This window comes from Miniopterus schreibersii, assembly GCF_964146895.1.
Source record: "Miniopterus schreibersii genome assembly, chromosome: 11".
NCBI lineage: Eukaryota > Metazoa > Chordata > Mammalia > Chiroptera > Miniopteridae > Miniopterus > Miniopterus schreibersii.
Genome location: NC_138111.1, coordinates 48,304,643 through 48,317,306, shown reverse-complemented (window position 1 = coordinate 48,317,306; position 12,664 = coordinate 48,304,643). Strand labels below are relative to the sequence as shown.

The 12,664-nt window shown below is 35.2% G+C and overlaps 1 protein-coding gene across 1 annotated transcript in view; it reads left to right on the top strand.

The window, feature by feature from the left end:
* Nucleotides 1–12,664, top strand: part of PTPRD (protein tyrosine phosphatase receptor type D) — a 1,875,931-nt gene that overhangs the window by 488,505 nt on the left and 1,374,762 nt on the right. Inside the window, exon 2 of the mRNA XM_081152197.1 lies at nucleotides 9,240–9,310. The gene's annotated coding sequence lies outside the window, so the exon portion shown is untranslated. The remainder of the gene's footprint in view (nucleotides 1–9,239; nucleotides 9,311–12,664) is intronic.

Below are 12,664 nucleotides of genomic sequence, written 5' to 3'. Positions count from 1 at the left end.
CTGCAGCTCCGCCTGGCTACTTTGAACTAAGTTGGCAATCTGTGGCGTTTTAATAGATTCCATTCCATTGATTAATCTCCTTCGAGGATGGATCTCTGAGTCTTCCATCTCCCCATGCCTCTTTATGCTGATTCTTCAGAACCGTGTCAGGCAGAAACGGAATAAACTTTAAATTACACACAGAGAAATGACCCCCGTGGCAGCTGAACAGGTGAAGAGAGGGTTAAATTCACTCCAGCTTTTATATGCCTTCAGGGCCTCATTTGCTGGTGTTTAAATCTCTGGGAAAAAGCAGTCAGAAGTTTAAGCATTTTGCTACCTCTGCTGCTGGGTTCCCATGGGGGCAGTGCCCTATTTCTTACCATTATTCATTGTCGTTCGGCCTCTAAATAGCAATACTTCTGAGGATGATTGTGCAGCACTGCGGATGCTGCTTTACTTGAGCTGGGAAGACATTCCAGAAATGCTGTCACCAAAGATGTGCTTCTAAGAAGGATGCTATTTTGCCAGAGCAGATGAGATCATATCTTATATTTAGGATTCACAGGGAAGGCAGCTGCTAATGGTTACAGCCTGGATCTCAACTTTATATTTTATTTAAGTTACATTAGCTTTAAGAAAGAACAGCTCTTCTTTTTTTGTAGGTGATAATTTTTTTTTAAAGTGCATTTGATCATGCAAAAAAAAAGGAAAATGTTCGATAAGATTAAACCAATTAGTCTTGTTTTCATATCAGTGATACCCAGATTGCTGAGATTTTTAAAGCTGTGATTCATGCTGAATGTTCAGTCCTAGAGAGCCTCAGATATAACAAGACCATTGGGGATGATTTTGCCCTTTCCTCACCCATCAGTTTTATATAGAATTAAACGATGGGCTTGAAATTGTTTCTCCAGAATATAATATGCTTATTTTCATAGGCCTGTCTTGTTTTAGGTCCCTAAAAAGTGGGTTATTGAGCTACTGAGAAAACTATTTTCTATTGATAAGATCTAAAAATCTGGTTCTTTTAAGTCTGACTTTCCTAGAATTCAATTCTATTGAATTTCATATTTCTATTTATTTTATTCCTGGCACATTCAAAGTTAAACCTGTAAACTCTTCAATGATCCATCTTTCATATAATTTCAGACAGTCTCAGGATATAATTCCATATTTCTTAAACCATAACTTTTTGTGTGTGTGGCCATGAAAAAAAATAGATATCATTTATAATAGTTACTTTTAAAAGCTATTTACTTTTATAGTGCCTACTGTGTTTTTGTTGGCTGTTTAAATATATATATTTTTTTAGAGAAAGCATGAGCTTTTTTATGAAAATAGCATATATTTTTATATTCTTGTTTTTCAAAAACATTGAAATGCATTTACTTAAATTTTTTTTTAAATGTATCACCCTCTTTGAAACAACAAATAGAAATTGTGAAAGAAAAACAATCTCACCCACATTACAGTAAATCTGGTTAGCGGGAAGGTGGAGTTTTACAGTAATAGCTTTTAAGCAGATTATCTAATTTTAAAATAGTGCATATTGCACTCTGTGTGAAACTGAGATGGAAGAATACATTTCAATTTGTGTAAATGCCTTTAACAGTGAGGTTTATGAGTGCTCAATTTAATTTTGCATTTAATACATTTTTGCTAAATTATTTCTTCCTTTTTCCTTTATCTTATTTTTTTAATATCATTTTTAAAAGACTCCTTGCTAGGGAAGAAAATGGATAAGTCACTTTCATCCATGGCCAGAGGTTCAGAAAGAAGTTAACTATGTGAGCCCCATAAACAATCCTACAGAAACCAATCTATAGGCTCTGGTTGCTAAACAGTTTGCTGCTGTTTCTCCAGACAGCCCTGGACAGTTGCTAAACTGAGAGGCTCACTAATGCTTATTTGGGAAAAGCAAGTGTGGGTAAGCAGCGATTGCATCCCACATTCAGGGTAGTGGCAATTAGGTTGTAGTGATTTGGCTGCCGGGGTAATTGGAATTCTCACTATGTGGTTTGGACAGAAGCACATCTGTTCCTAGGAATCTCTATTAGATGCGTCTAAAGTGTTTTGACCAATTGTTGAAAGTGTTGGATGACTATTAATTCAAAGGTACATCCACCATGCATAAAAATGTTGTGCATATTCCTGATTCAATGACATCAGACTTACAACACAATGAGAATAAATGTGGGTTCTTTGGTCAGAAACATTCCACCAGTGCGTTCATTTTTATCAGTTTCCAACCAAAAATGGTTGCTCATCTCACTTCTCCCTCTAGTTTGAGCTCAGTTTTCTGGATGGAAATTTTTCAATAACTGTGGTTGCTGTTGCCATTCACTATTTCTATTCCAATGGTAACCTCAGTTAGAAACAAAGCCATTCACTACTGAAAACGATGTATATGCCTTCATGATTCTGATCCAGCATGCATGGTCTAAAGGCAATTTAGGGGGATGGCTGTAATGCTTCTGAAATGTCTTCCTTAGAAATTGAAATAATTCAAATTGTGAAACTCAAATTTTAAATGACAAATGCCTCATATTCTTTGTTCTTCGGGCATACTATTTTGTGGATGGTTCAAATTTTGTCATCTCTCTAATTCACATGATGATGCCAAAGCAGTTTTATCCAATTTGAGAAAATTGCCCTAATTAGAAAGATAGAGCCGAAAAAGATCTTAAAATTCATGCAGTAAAATCCACCCCCAACACACCATGTTTCCCCCAGATGAGAAAACTGAGACCATAGAAGCTTAGTGACTTTCCTTAGAACATATGTAGAAATGAAATTTTAACTCAGGAGTTGTAGTTTGTGTGTTCTCTAAGTGAGAAAAACTTATTTTCAGCTAGAAACTGAAGTAAAATATTCTTGAATTCATGATAGCAATGTGGTTTACTTGCGTAACTCTCCTCAATTTTTCAGTGCCACTGCAACTTAAGTTTAGTATAAACCTAGACAGATTCTAGAGACTGGTAAATGTAACATTTTGGTAGCCCAAGCTCATATGGACCCTTATTTCTCATAACTTGTGAAAATAATTAGCTAGGGGGACATGGGCAGTTTACATATCTTGGAGTTTACATGAGAGAAAAATCATAGTTTTTTTAACTTATTTTCTGTGGATGCAAATGAGAGCTTTAAGTTGTCAGGGTATCAGTAGAATGGTGATTTTTATTTCATAATTTTTATAGATTTTCAATTTTAGATAATTCCATTATTTTTTTGATGATGGGAACTTTTCCCCTTATCTTAGGAAACAGAGCTGTGAAGATGAGAAGTGGTTTGTGCTGATCAAACCTATGTACATGCCTTGTTTATAGAAAGCCAGTGAAGAACCAAGGTGGTATTTAGGTCAACTTCTTTTACTATCATATATTTTCCTCCCATGTACATGGACTAATCTTAAACAACAGCAGAATAATGTGTTTGGACACAAGACCAGAGATTAAAGTTTATTGTCAGTGTGGGGCTGGTATAAAAAGCCATAATTATTAAAATAATTGAGGTGAGAATTGAAGATCTAAATTAAAGTCAGAGACATATGTATAGAGAGGAGGAAACAGGTCGAATAAATGTTGTGTACCCTTTAATCTAATGAACTGAGTGACTACAGTTCTTTGAGGGGAATAAAGGAAAAATCTAAACTGACTCTAAGGGGTCTGACATGTGCAATGCAAGGTGTAATGGTTAACTGGGTAGGCAATGTGTTCTGACCCCAGCTCCAATATTTATCATGTGAATTGAGGCAAGTAATTTTACCTCTTTGTGTATCAGTTTCTTCATCTTCAAAATGATAATAATATTAATGCCTCTCTTACGAAGTTATAGAGTCCTTAAGTAAGATATTACAAGTGTCAGGTTCAGAATAAATGCTGAATAAATGTTGTGTGTTAGGACTGGTCACTGAGATAGAGGATTCGGGAACAGATTGATGGAAGAAAGGTGATGGAACATTGTCACAAGTTGAATTGGGGGTGTCTTTGGGACATCAGTATATAACTATCTAATAGTAAATGTGATATACAGATTTGAGGTATATACATTTGGCACTTATCAGTAATTATTTTTGAAACTATGGCTTAATGTGAAGCCTTTGTGACAGATGGTACAGAAGGAGATGGGCAAAGTGAGAAAGATGAAGTCTATGAGATATACATGATCAATTAATTAAGAAATAACCAGAGTGACGGGAACAAAACTGGTGAAAAGCAGTGTCATGGAAGTCAAGAGAGAAATTTTAGATGGTAACAGCGGTCAGAAGAACCAAATGTTAAATAAAACAGGTAAGATAACTGAAATTTATATTTGTATTGGGATGTCAATATGAAGGTCATCGGCAACGCCAGGGAAAGCAGCGCCGGTGTAGGAGTCTCTAAGACAGTATATACTCTGTGAAGAGGAGGCTTGGAAGTAGGGTTAGTGACGGTAAACAACTCTCCCTTCTCTTTTATTTTTCCTTTCCTTTTCATTTCTTTTTCCTTTCCATTTCTTTTCTTTCCCGATGAAATATTTGAGCTGTCTTTCCGTTTCCCCTTGGCGGAGTTATTTTCTTGATACCACAATTGCAGTTTGACATAACAAAATATCTTTTTGCATACAAGATAAATGACACACTTTCCAACAAAATGTAGGTCATTGCTCTCTCCAATATTATTCTGTTTCCATGGGAAACTTGACTTGATTAAACCATCTACAAGGTGTAAAGTGAATGTATCTGTTTTCTATTTCAAAAAGAATTTGTGCAGTTTGTGGAATCCTGGTCACTTTTCTTAAATAGACCTGTGTGTGTGTCTTCTGCTGCTCTCTGATATCTGAGTGCTCAACTCCCATTTTATGGTAGACTATTATATAATTTGATGCTTAAAGGTGATAAAATTGGCGGTCAGTAAGCAAAAGGGCCTTAGAATGTTTAACCACACTCGTCGGTCAGAAACATCAGTAATTTAAGCACGGTGGGGAACACTTCAGCCACCATCTAGCTGTCAACAAGCTACCATTTGTGAGCCTCCGATGTCAGTGAGGAAAGAATGCAAATAGGCCTGAGCCAGCAGATGCCGCTAAGGGACGCACACCGCTGGCCCCTCCCGCCCCAGTTCTTATCAAAAGAATTAGTAAATTAGTATGGGTTGTTGAAATATCTAATCCTGGGTGTGTCTGGAAGAGATACAACATGGGTAGCAGTGGGAGTGCTGCAGCTGCCAGTGCTGAATATGTAACCGCGAAGCTTATTTTAGATTTAGTGGCAGCAGGAACCTGAAGGACCGTTGGGTAAAGCCTGCCCCACCCCGTGACCTCCAGGGGCATGCATATCTTCCTGCCTTTTAAACGTAAACAAATGGGGATATAGGCTTTCCGCTTCTTGGCAAATGTTCTACAGTTCATTGTCAGAAGCACGCTATCTTGGTACTGTTTACTCACTACTATTTTTCCATCCCAAGTTTTTGGAGAAAGTAAACTATTATTATTTATACCGAAGCCGTTAATCAGGAGGTTGATTCGTAAGGAACTCCAGTTGTCAAGCTGGGCAACATAAGACTTGGGAAGGAGGAAAGGGCCTGATGGGTTGGGTTGGCGTTTTCAGTTAAAAGAATTAAGAGGGTGCAGGGAGGCTGAGGTCATGAGGGTTTGGGATGGAGGGGGGTGAACAGGTCGGCCTGGGGTCAACCCGCAGAGGGAGTGGAGGTTGGGTAACAGGAGGCTATTGTAAGAAAGGCAGAATTTTATTAAGATGCAGAGTTAGTTTGGGCTTTACCTGTGGATTGAGGTCAGTTGTTTGCATTATTATATTTTATGATCTCTTAGGAAAGTGTTATGTATTATCTGTATCTTTTCCTTATCTGTACCTTTTATTAAGAAATGTAAGGTTATTATCTGTTTATAGAACACAGTATTTAAGTGTATATTATAAATCTCAAACATGTTTTTTATAAGTCCTGTAATAACTGTGAGGGTAAGAATATTTCCATGCATAAGTTTTGAATACCACCATTATTAAATATTGCTTTATTATCCAAAATGTGCATAGTTTAAGGAAAAAGCTTGTTTAGAGAAATGTGAAGTTTCCAGATCTAAAAGTTCAAAATTATGCTCAGTTATTTACAGATGCTATATTTGTTAATGGGAATGTAAAAATGTTTTAGGTGTTTGAGGACAGAGAGTTAAAGGTACAGGTCAAATTTAAAAGTATTTTAAATCTTATTTAAAATTAAATTCCGCAATTTAAATTCTAATGTATTATAGAAGATGTTTGATAATGTTAAATGCCCATGTAAATATCTAGAAAAATATCAATTTTCTTTTTAAACTCCAAAATATAATTCTATGTCTAGATAATATTTTTATAACTTTTTGGTTCATGTAAGTGAAAGCACTGATTCTAAGACTGCCTGGGGTTTATTGGGGATGGAGTTTGAAGAATAGAATCCTTTAGGAATTGCTACTGGCTTTTTAAAAATGTCAGCTTCACATTTGACGATTTGTAAAATCTTTCTCATGCCTTCCTACTGTATTCTCTTCCCCTTTATCGAGTATATGTGATTTGTAGACATGGGTAGCATATTATAATAGGTAGAATGAAAGGCTCTGAGTCAGACTGCCTGCATTTAAATTTAGTCTCTAGCATTTACTGACTAGGTGGCTGTGGGGAAGTAACTCAATTTTTTTTAATTTATTTTTTGCCTCAAGTCCCTCCTCTGAAAAGAAGGGAAATCAACAGTTTCTACCTCATTATTTTGCATTTAATCAGGGGGAAAAAAAAAGATCAACATAATGCCTGTAAAACATGTAGTAAGTACTCAATAAGTGTTATTTTCTTAGCTTCTGCAGAGCCTAAGTTCTTTGTAGGTTCAGCAGAAAGTTATAGCAATACCTTGTAAGATTTTAACAATATTCATTAAAGAAGTGTAGAAGAAAGTAGTTCTGATATAGTTTTCAATTAGTTCTGAGTAAGAACTGTTTTAGACAAAAAGCAATTCCTTTCTTTCAAAACAAAAGTCATTTCTTAGTTAGTCAATGGAGATTTTGACATTCACCATTTCAGATATAGTGTGGAGTACCAGGACTCTCCAATTAACTAAGTAATCAAAGCCTATATCTATATCTACGTATCAAATCATGTTTTCATTCAATTTTGACTACTGCTGACTATATATATATATATATAATATCTCCCCTGCTATCAAAATTTAACTGGTTTCAGAATTTCTGAAAATACACTTAACTGTAGAACTTGATTGCTGTTACAATGAACTAAACATTCAGTTGAGAAAATAGGACACATATAAATTATATATGAAAAATAGAACTATTATATGACCCAGAAATTCCACTTATGGGCATTTATCTGAAGACAACAAAAACACTAATTTGAAATTATACATGCCCCCCTCCCAATGGTCACTGCAACATTATTTATAACAGCTAAGATATGGAAGGAACCTGGGTGTTCATCAAGAGAGGAATGAATGAAGCAGATGTGGCATACACAATGGAATATTACTTAGCCATAAAAAAGAACGGAACTTTCCCTAGAGGGTATTATTGCAAGTGAAGTAAGTCAGACAGAGAAAGACAAATACTGTATGATTTCACTTATACATGGAATCTAAAAAAACAAAACGAGTGAACCAACAAAACAGAAACAGACTCATAGATACAGAGGACTAGCTGATGGTTGCCAGAGAAGAGGGATGTGGGGAGAAGGGCCAAACAGGTGAAGGGGATTGAGAGGTACAAACTTCTAGTTATAAAATAAATAAGTCACAGGGATGTAATGTACAGCATAGGGGATATAGTCAATAATATCATAATTTTTTAAGGTTACTAGACATCGTGGTGATCACATCATAAGGTATATAGATGTTGAATCAGTATGTTGTTCACCTGACACTAATATAATATTGTATGTCAACTATACTTTAGTAATAATAAAAATATGATGGCATGTGCATTTGTATTAGAACAAGCCTATGCATGCAATAAAAATTCATAAGAAATTATGACTTCATAGATGAGGTGTGTTTAGAGTCTGGTTTAGAAAGAATGAATAATGTCTAATAGGTTTCATGGGAATGTTCTAGGAAGAGGGAAACATAAAAGCTTGGGTGTTTGTGGATGGGGGCATTTGGACCACATGTGGGGAATCATGATGAATCACAAATGCTTACTCCTTGTGGTCAGTAAATGGCAGGAATTTTGCAGATTTATCTTTGGACCTCAGGAGCAAATGACCAACAGTTGATAGAACCACCTGATCTTTGTCACCATTCAATTTTATGCCATTAAAAAGTGTGATTTTAAGTTAAATATTTCATTACATATGATTTTTCTTTGAGCTGTGCTCATTTAGTAAACGTTCAGGTGTTGATTTGCATATTCTCTATCCTGATATATTAAAGGTTTTGATGTACATTGTTTATTGTAGTTGTGACCCCAGATATTTTATGTTTAGTACTGTACCATTAATTTGGAAGTTGCTTGGATGTGGGACACGGGCTCTGTAGAGAGTAAGCATAGTTTAACAGCAATGCTTCCTGAATCTATGAGAAAACATAGCTGAAGGATGAGTAATATCACAATGAAAAATGTGAGAGGTTAATTTTTTATGCAACACAGAAAAATAAAAACAGATTTAAATATCTTATACATAAAATACAAATTATGCTTTAATAAAGTAAATTATCATTTAAGAGAAGAAAGTGCATATGTGGTTTGTGGACACATTGTTGTCCCATAGCATGAACTTTCATATCAGAGACAAAAATTAAGAATTATAAGGAACAAAATAAATTGACAAACGAGATAGGACCACAGACATGGAAGCGTGAAACAGACTGACAGATCTCAGCAGGAAGGTGGGAAGGAGGCCGGGAAGAGATTGACCGAAGAACTTAGAAGCATATGTGCACAGCCCAGGGACAGACAATAGAAAGGGCAGGAACCCGGGAGGGTGGGAGATGGGAGGAGAGGGGTAAAGGGAAGAAAATGGAGGGCATCTGTAATAATTTCAACAATAAAATACATTTTTAAAAAGTTAAGAATTGTATTTATTCTTTAAATATTATTGGTTATGATACTTTTACATCAGGAATCCTTTTGGTGGTATTATTTCTTAGCATTAATGAGACAATTTTGTTAATCTATAAAGTATCACTTAAGCTCTCTTCTTTCATCCCATCGGTTGATTTACTTTTGGCATCACATAACTGGCAAAACATGAATTCAAAATGTGTTTTCCATTTTTTTCCTTTCAGGGGAATCTTGAGGGGTTTGATACTTTTCAACCTCCAGTCATCATCCATCTCGTGGGAAAGGCTACACATTGGTGAGTCTCACTCATTCTAATTCCTCTTTCTGAAGTTCAGTTCAATAAAATCTATGACCTGATTGTAATATGGAATAAGCAGGATTAAAGACATGTCAACATCTTGCTTTGCTAATTAGAAAGTGACTTTTTTTTCAAACAAATTTATACCTTTAGGATTTTGTTTTTGTTTTTAAATACTAATAAGAGTGCAATTAAAATCTACATATTTAAAGTTAAAATTATGTGGCGAACATAAAATTAAAATTATGTAGAGAATGGAAACTAGTATTTTTCTTAAAAATCTACGATTGTGGTGGTATTGCTTATAGGTAATTTTTTAAATATTGTATTCATTGATACCATGGCCCATAAACAATAGTTGAATGAGCATCCATGAAGATGTCTGAAGCTTCAATCAAATAAAAGCTGATAAATCCTATTAGTTCTGGTAATACATACTTCTTATTTTGTATATTGAAATTCAATTTTAAAGTTAATTCTTATGTATTTTTATGGCATTAATTCAAATGCGTGCTTTTTTGCTTCAGCTTAGTTTTTTATCTGTTACCTGTAAATAGCATTAGTGTATCGTGGTATTATGTTTATGAACAATCCTCCCCTCAGTCGATCTCTCTCTCTCACACACACATATACTCCATTACTCATTCATTAAGCACATTCACCATTAGTTAATCTGAACTTCCCTAAACTATAGTTTTTGAGGCACTTCTCACACCCTCATGTGCTTTAGTGCTATGATCTCTGCATGTTTTTGATGAAATATTCCATCATTTAAAAAATTAATATGCTTTCAGCTGGTGTGGGTCAGTTGGTTAGGGTGTGAGCTTGTACACGACGCAGCTGATCGATGTTTCACTCTCACATTGGTGTTTCTCTCTCTCTCTCCCTCTCCCTTCCTCTCTCTTTAAAAATCAATTTTAAAAAAATATTTAAAAATTTAATATGTGCTCAAATATATGTACATTATTTATAAATTAAATAAACTTACTACTATCTTTATAGCTAGATCAAAAAACAATAGTAAACTGTAAAATGTAAACAATAGAAATTTTAGAAGATACAAAAACAATATATATGTATAAAAGTTATAGTGGAACTTTGAGAACCACAGTTTTAGAAATCCTCTGCTTTCTCCTATATCTATTAACTCTCAGGAGATGTAATGGACACTCAAAGACTTAAGAAAACTTATTTTAATTATTAGATTGAATAGATATACTTACTACATGTGCAAGTCAGCAAGTGTGCTTATACATTTATATACACAAATGTGTGTGTGCATATGGTTGATGTGAAAGGGATTGGTTGGGTCAAGAGTTTAAGGTGACTTACAGTGGCACCTGTGATCTTAACTGAGTATTGCCCCTCTGGAAAGCATCAGGAGTAAAATAATGCTGAAGAATTGTTGTAGAGAACCAAGGAGCCAAATTTTTAGAAGTGACACCCTGTGTCAATGGAATACCTCCAAAGATATCTTGCCAAGTTGATATCTTGGCAAAGCAGATTCACGCCATTTATGGTCACCGTACCATAGAATTCCTTAGTGATACATACGCTGGCCAGCTTTTTTCTCAGTAGGGTCCTCAGTGGTGGGCCACCAGATGTGATACTATAAGGAGAACAGAGGAAGATTGAATGGTTATAGTAAAAATTATTTACACCTAAATTTGCTTCTGCTTGTGTGAACCAATAATCCTATAAGAGTTATTTTTTTCAATGTATCAGATAACTTCCTTTGACTGTTGAGTATAAACAAGAGTTTCCCACCCCTAAGCCTTACAATAGGACCTCACATTTTAAAGTCTTAGCTCAAATCTGAAGCCAGACAAGGAGGTGGTGAGATGTTAAATATCAAATTCAGGACTTTCCAGACAAGCCCCCCTTTATTAAATCTTTAATATAAAAGCCTTTGCAATTGCTGGTTCCACTTATTTGAGGCCTTTTCTAATTCAAGAACCTAGTACTCACTGCTAAACCAGTTAGGAAGCAATTTAAATGCTCTGTTATCCTGGAACCAGTCCTCCATCTCTTAGTTTTGAAAGTCTCATGCCAAATACCTGGCTGAAATAAGGGTATAGTGCATCTACATCATTTCTTTACTCTGCCAGGCTAGTTAAGTCTGTCAATTTTTTTTTAAAAAGTGGAATAAAGTGATGCTTATCTGGCAAGTTCAGTGAATCCTTAATGCCTCTTATTTATTATGGCTTTCTCTATAGGCCAGCCAACTGATAATTCATTTAAATTTAATGATATTGTGTGGATCAATTTCTGCCACACTAAGTCATAGCATACAAAATCTAGCTTGTCTTAAAACAACAACAAAAAACCACATTTTTATCTGCATTAAGCTCTCTGTACTTGAGTCCTAGGATTTGTCCATAGAGGGAAAGAAAATACAAGCAGAGCAACCACTTTTGCTGTATCATTTTGGATAGACTATATCATTCTCTGTGTTTTGTGTAACCAACCACTTCATAAATGTTTCTGAGTTGTCTGCTTTAGCCGAGAAAAAAAAAAAAAAGTTTGGTATCTTTCTGAACACAGATGAAGATTTAAGCAGCTTTGTACTCAAAGTTGCTGGTGAGAGATCACAAACCTCAGAATCTAAGTGGGGACAAAAAGAGACTTTGCTTGGGGCGATGGGCACACGATGCAGAGTGCGGATGATGTTTTATTGAGTTGTACACTTGAAACCTGTATGGTTTTGTAAAACAACGTCACCTCAATAAATTCAGTTAAAAAAAAAAAGAAAAAAGAAAACAAAGGTGAAGATATGGGTGTTAATATAACAAGTTGGTTGGTTTGTCTCTTCACTGAATAAACCATGTGCCATGTTCAAGACATAGGGACCCACTGTTTAAATTTTCAGAAATCTCTAACTGGAATTTCTTTAATTGTATGAGTTTTAACCAAGGGAACGCTCTTCCTTTTCTTAACCATCACCAAACTATTAATATATTTAACTTTTTTTTGCCCTGTGTCTTCCTTTTTACCAGCTCTCCCTCCCAAAAGTTAATATTAGCCCCGTAACCTCTATGGAGAAACCGAAGAGTCTCTTTATAGTCCATAGCTTTTATGGTTGAGCTCATCTACTCTTGTAGCTTCAAAGATTATTTATATCTAATGACATTCAAATTGATATGTCCTTTTAGGGTCTCATTCCTGAGAACCAAATCAACATATATGTTTGATAACACATTAATTTCTCAACTTCCAAGGTGTTAAATTAGAACTCAAAGTGTTTTCCCACAAACCTGCTTATGTCTTTCCCAACCCAGTGAGTAGAAGTACCATCTATCCAGTTTCTCAAAAAGATATCTGGGAAATATGTTAAATTCCTTTCTTACCTTC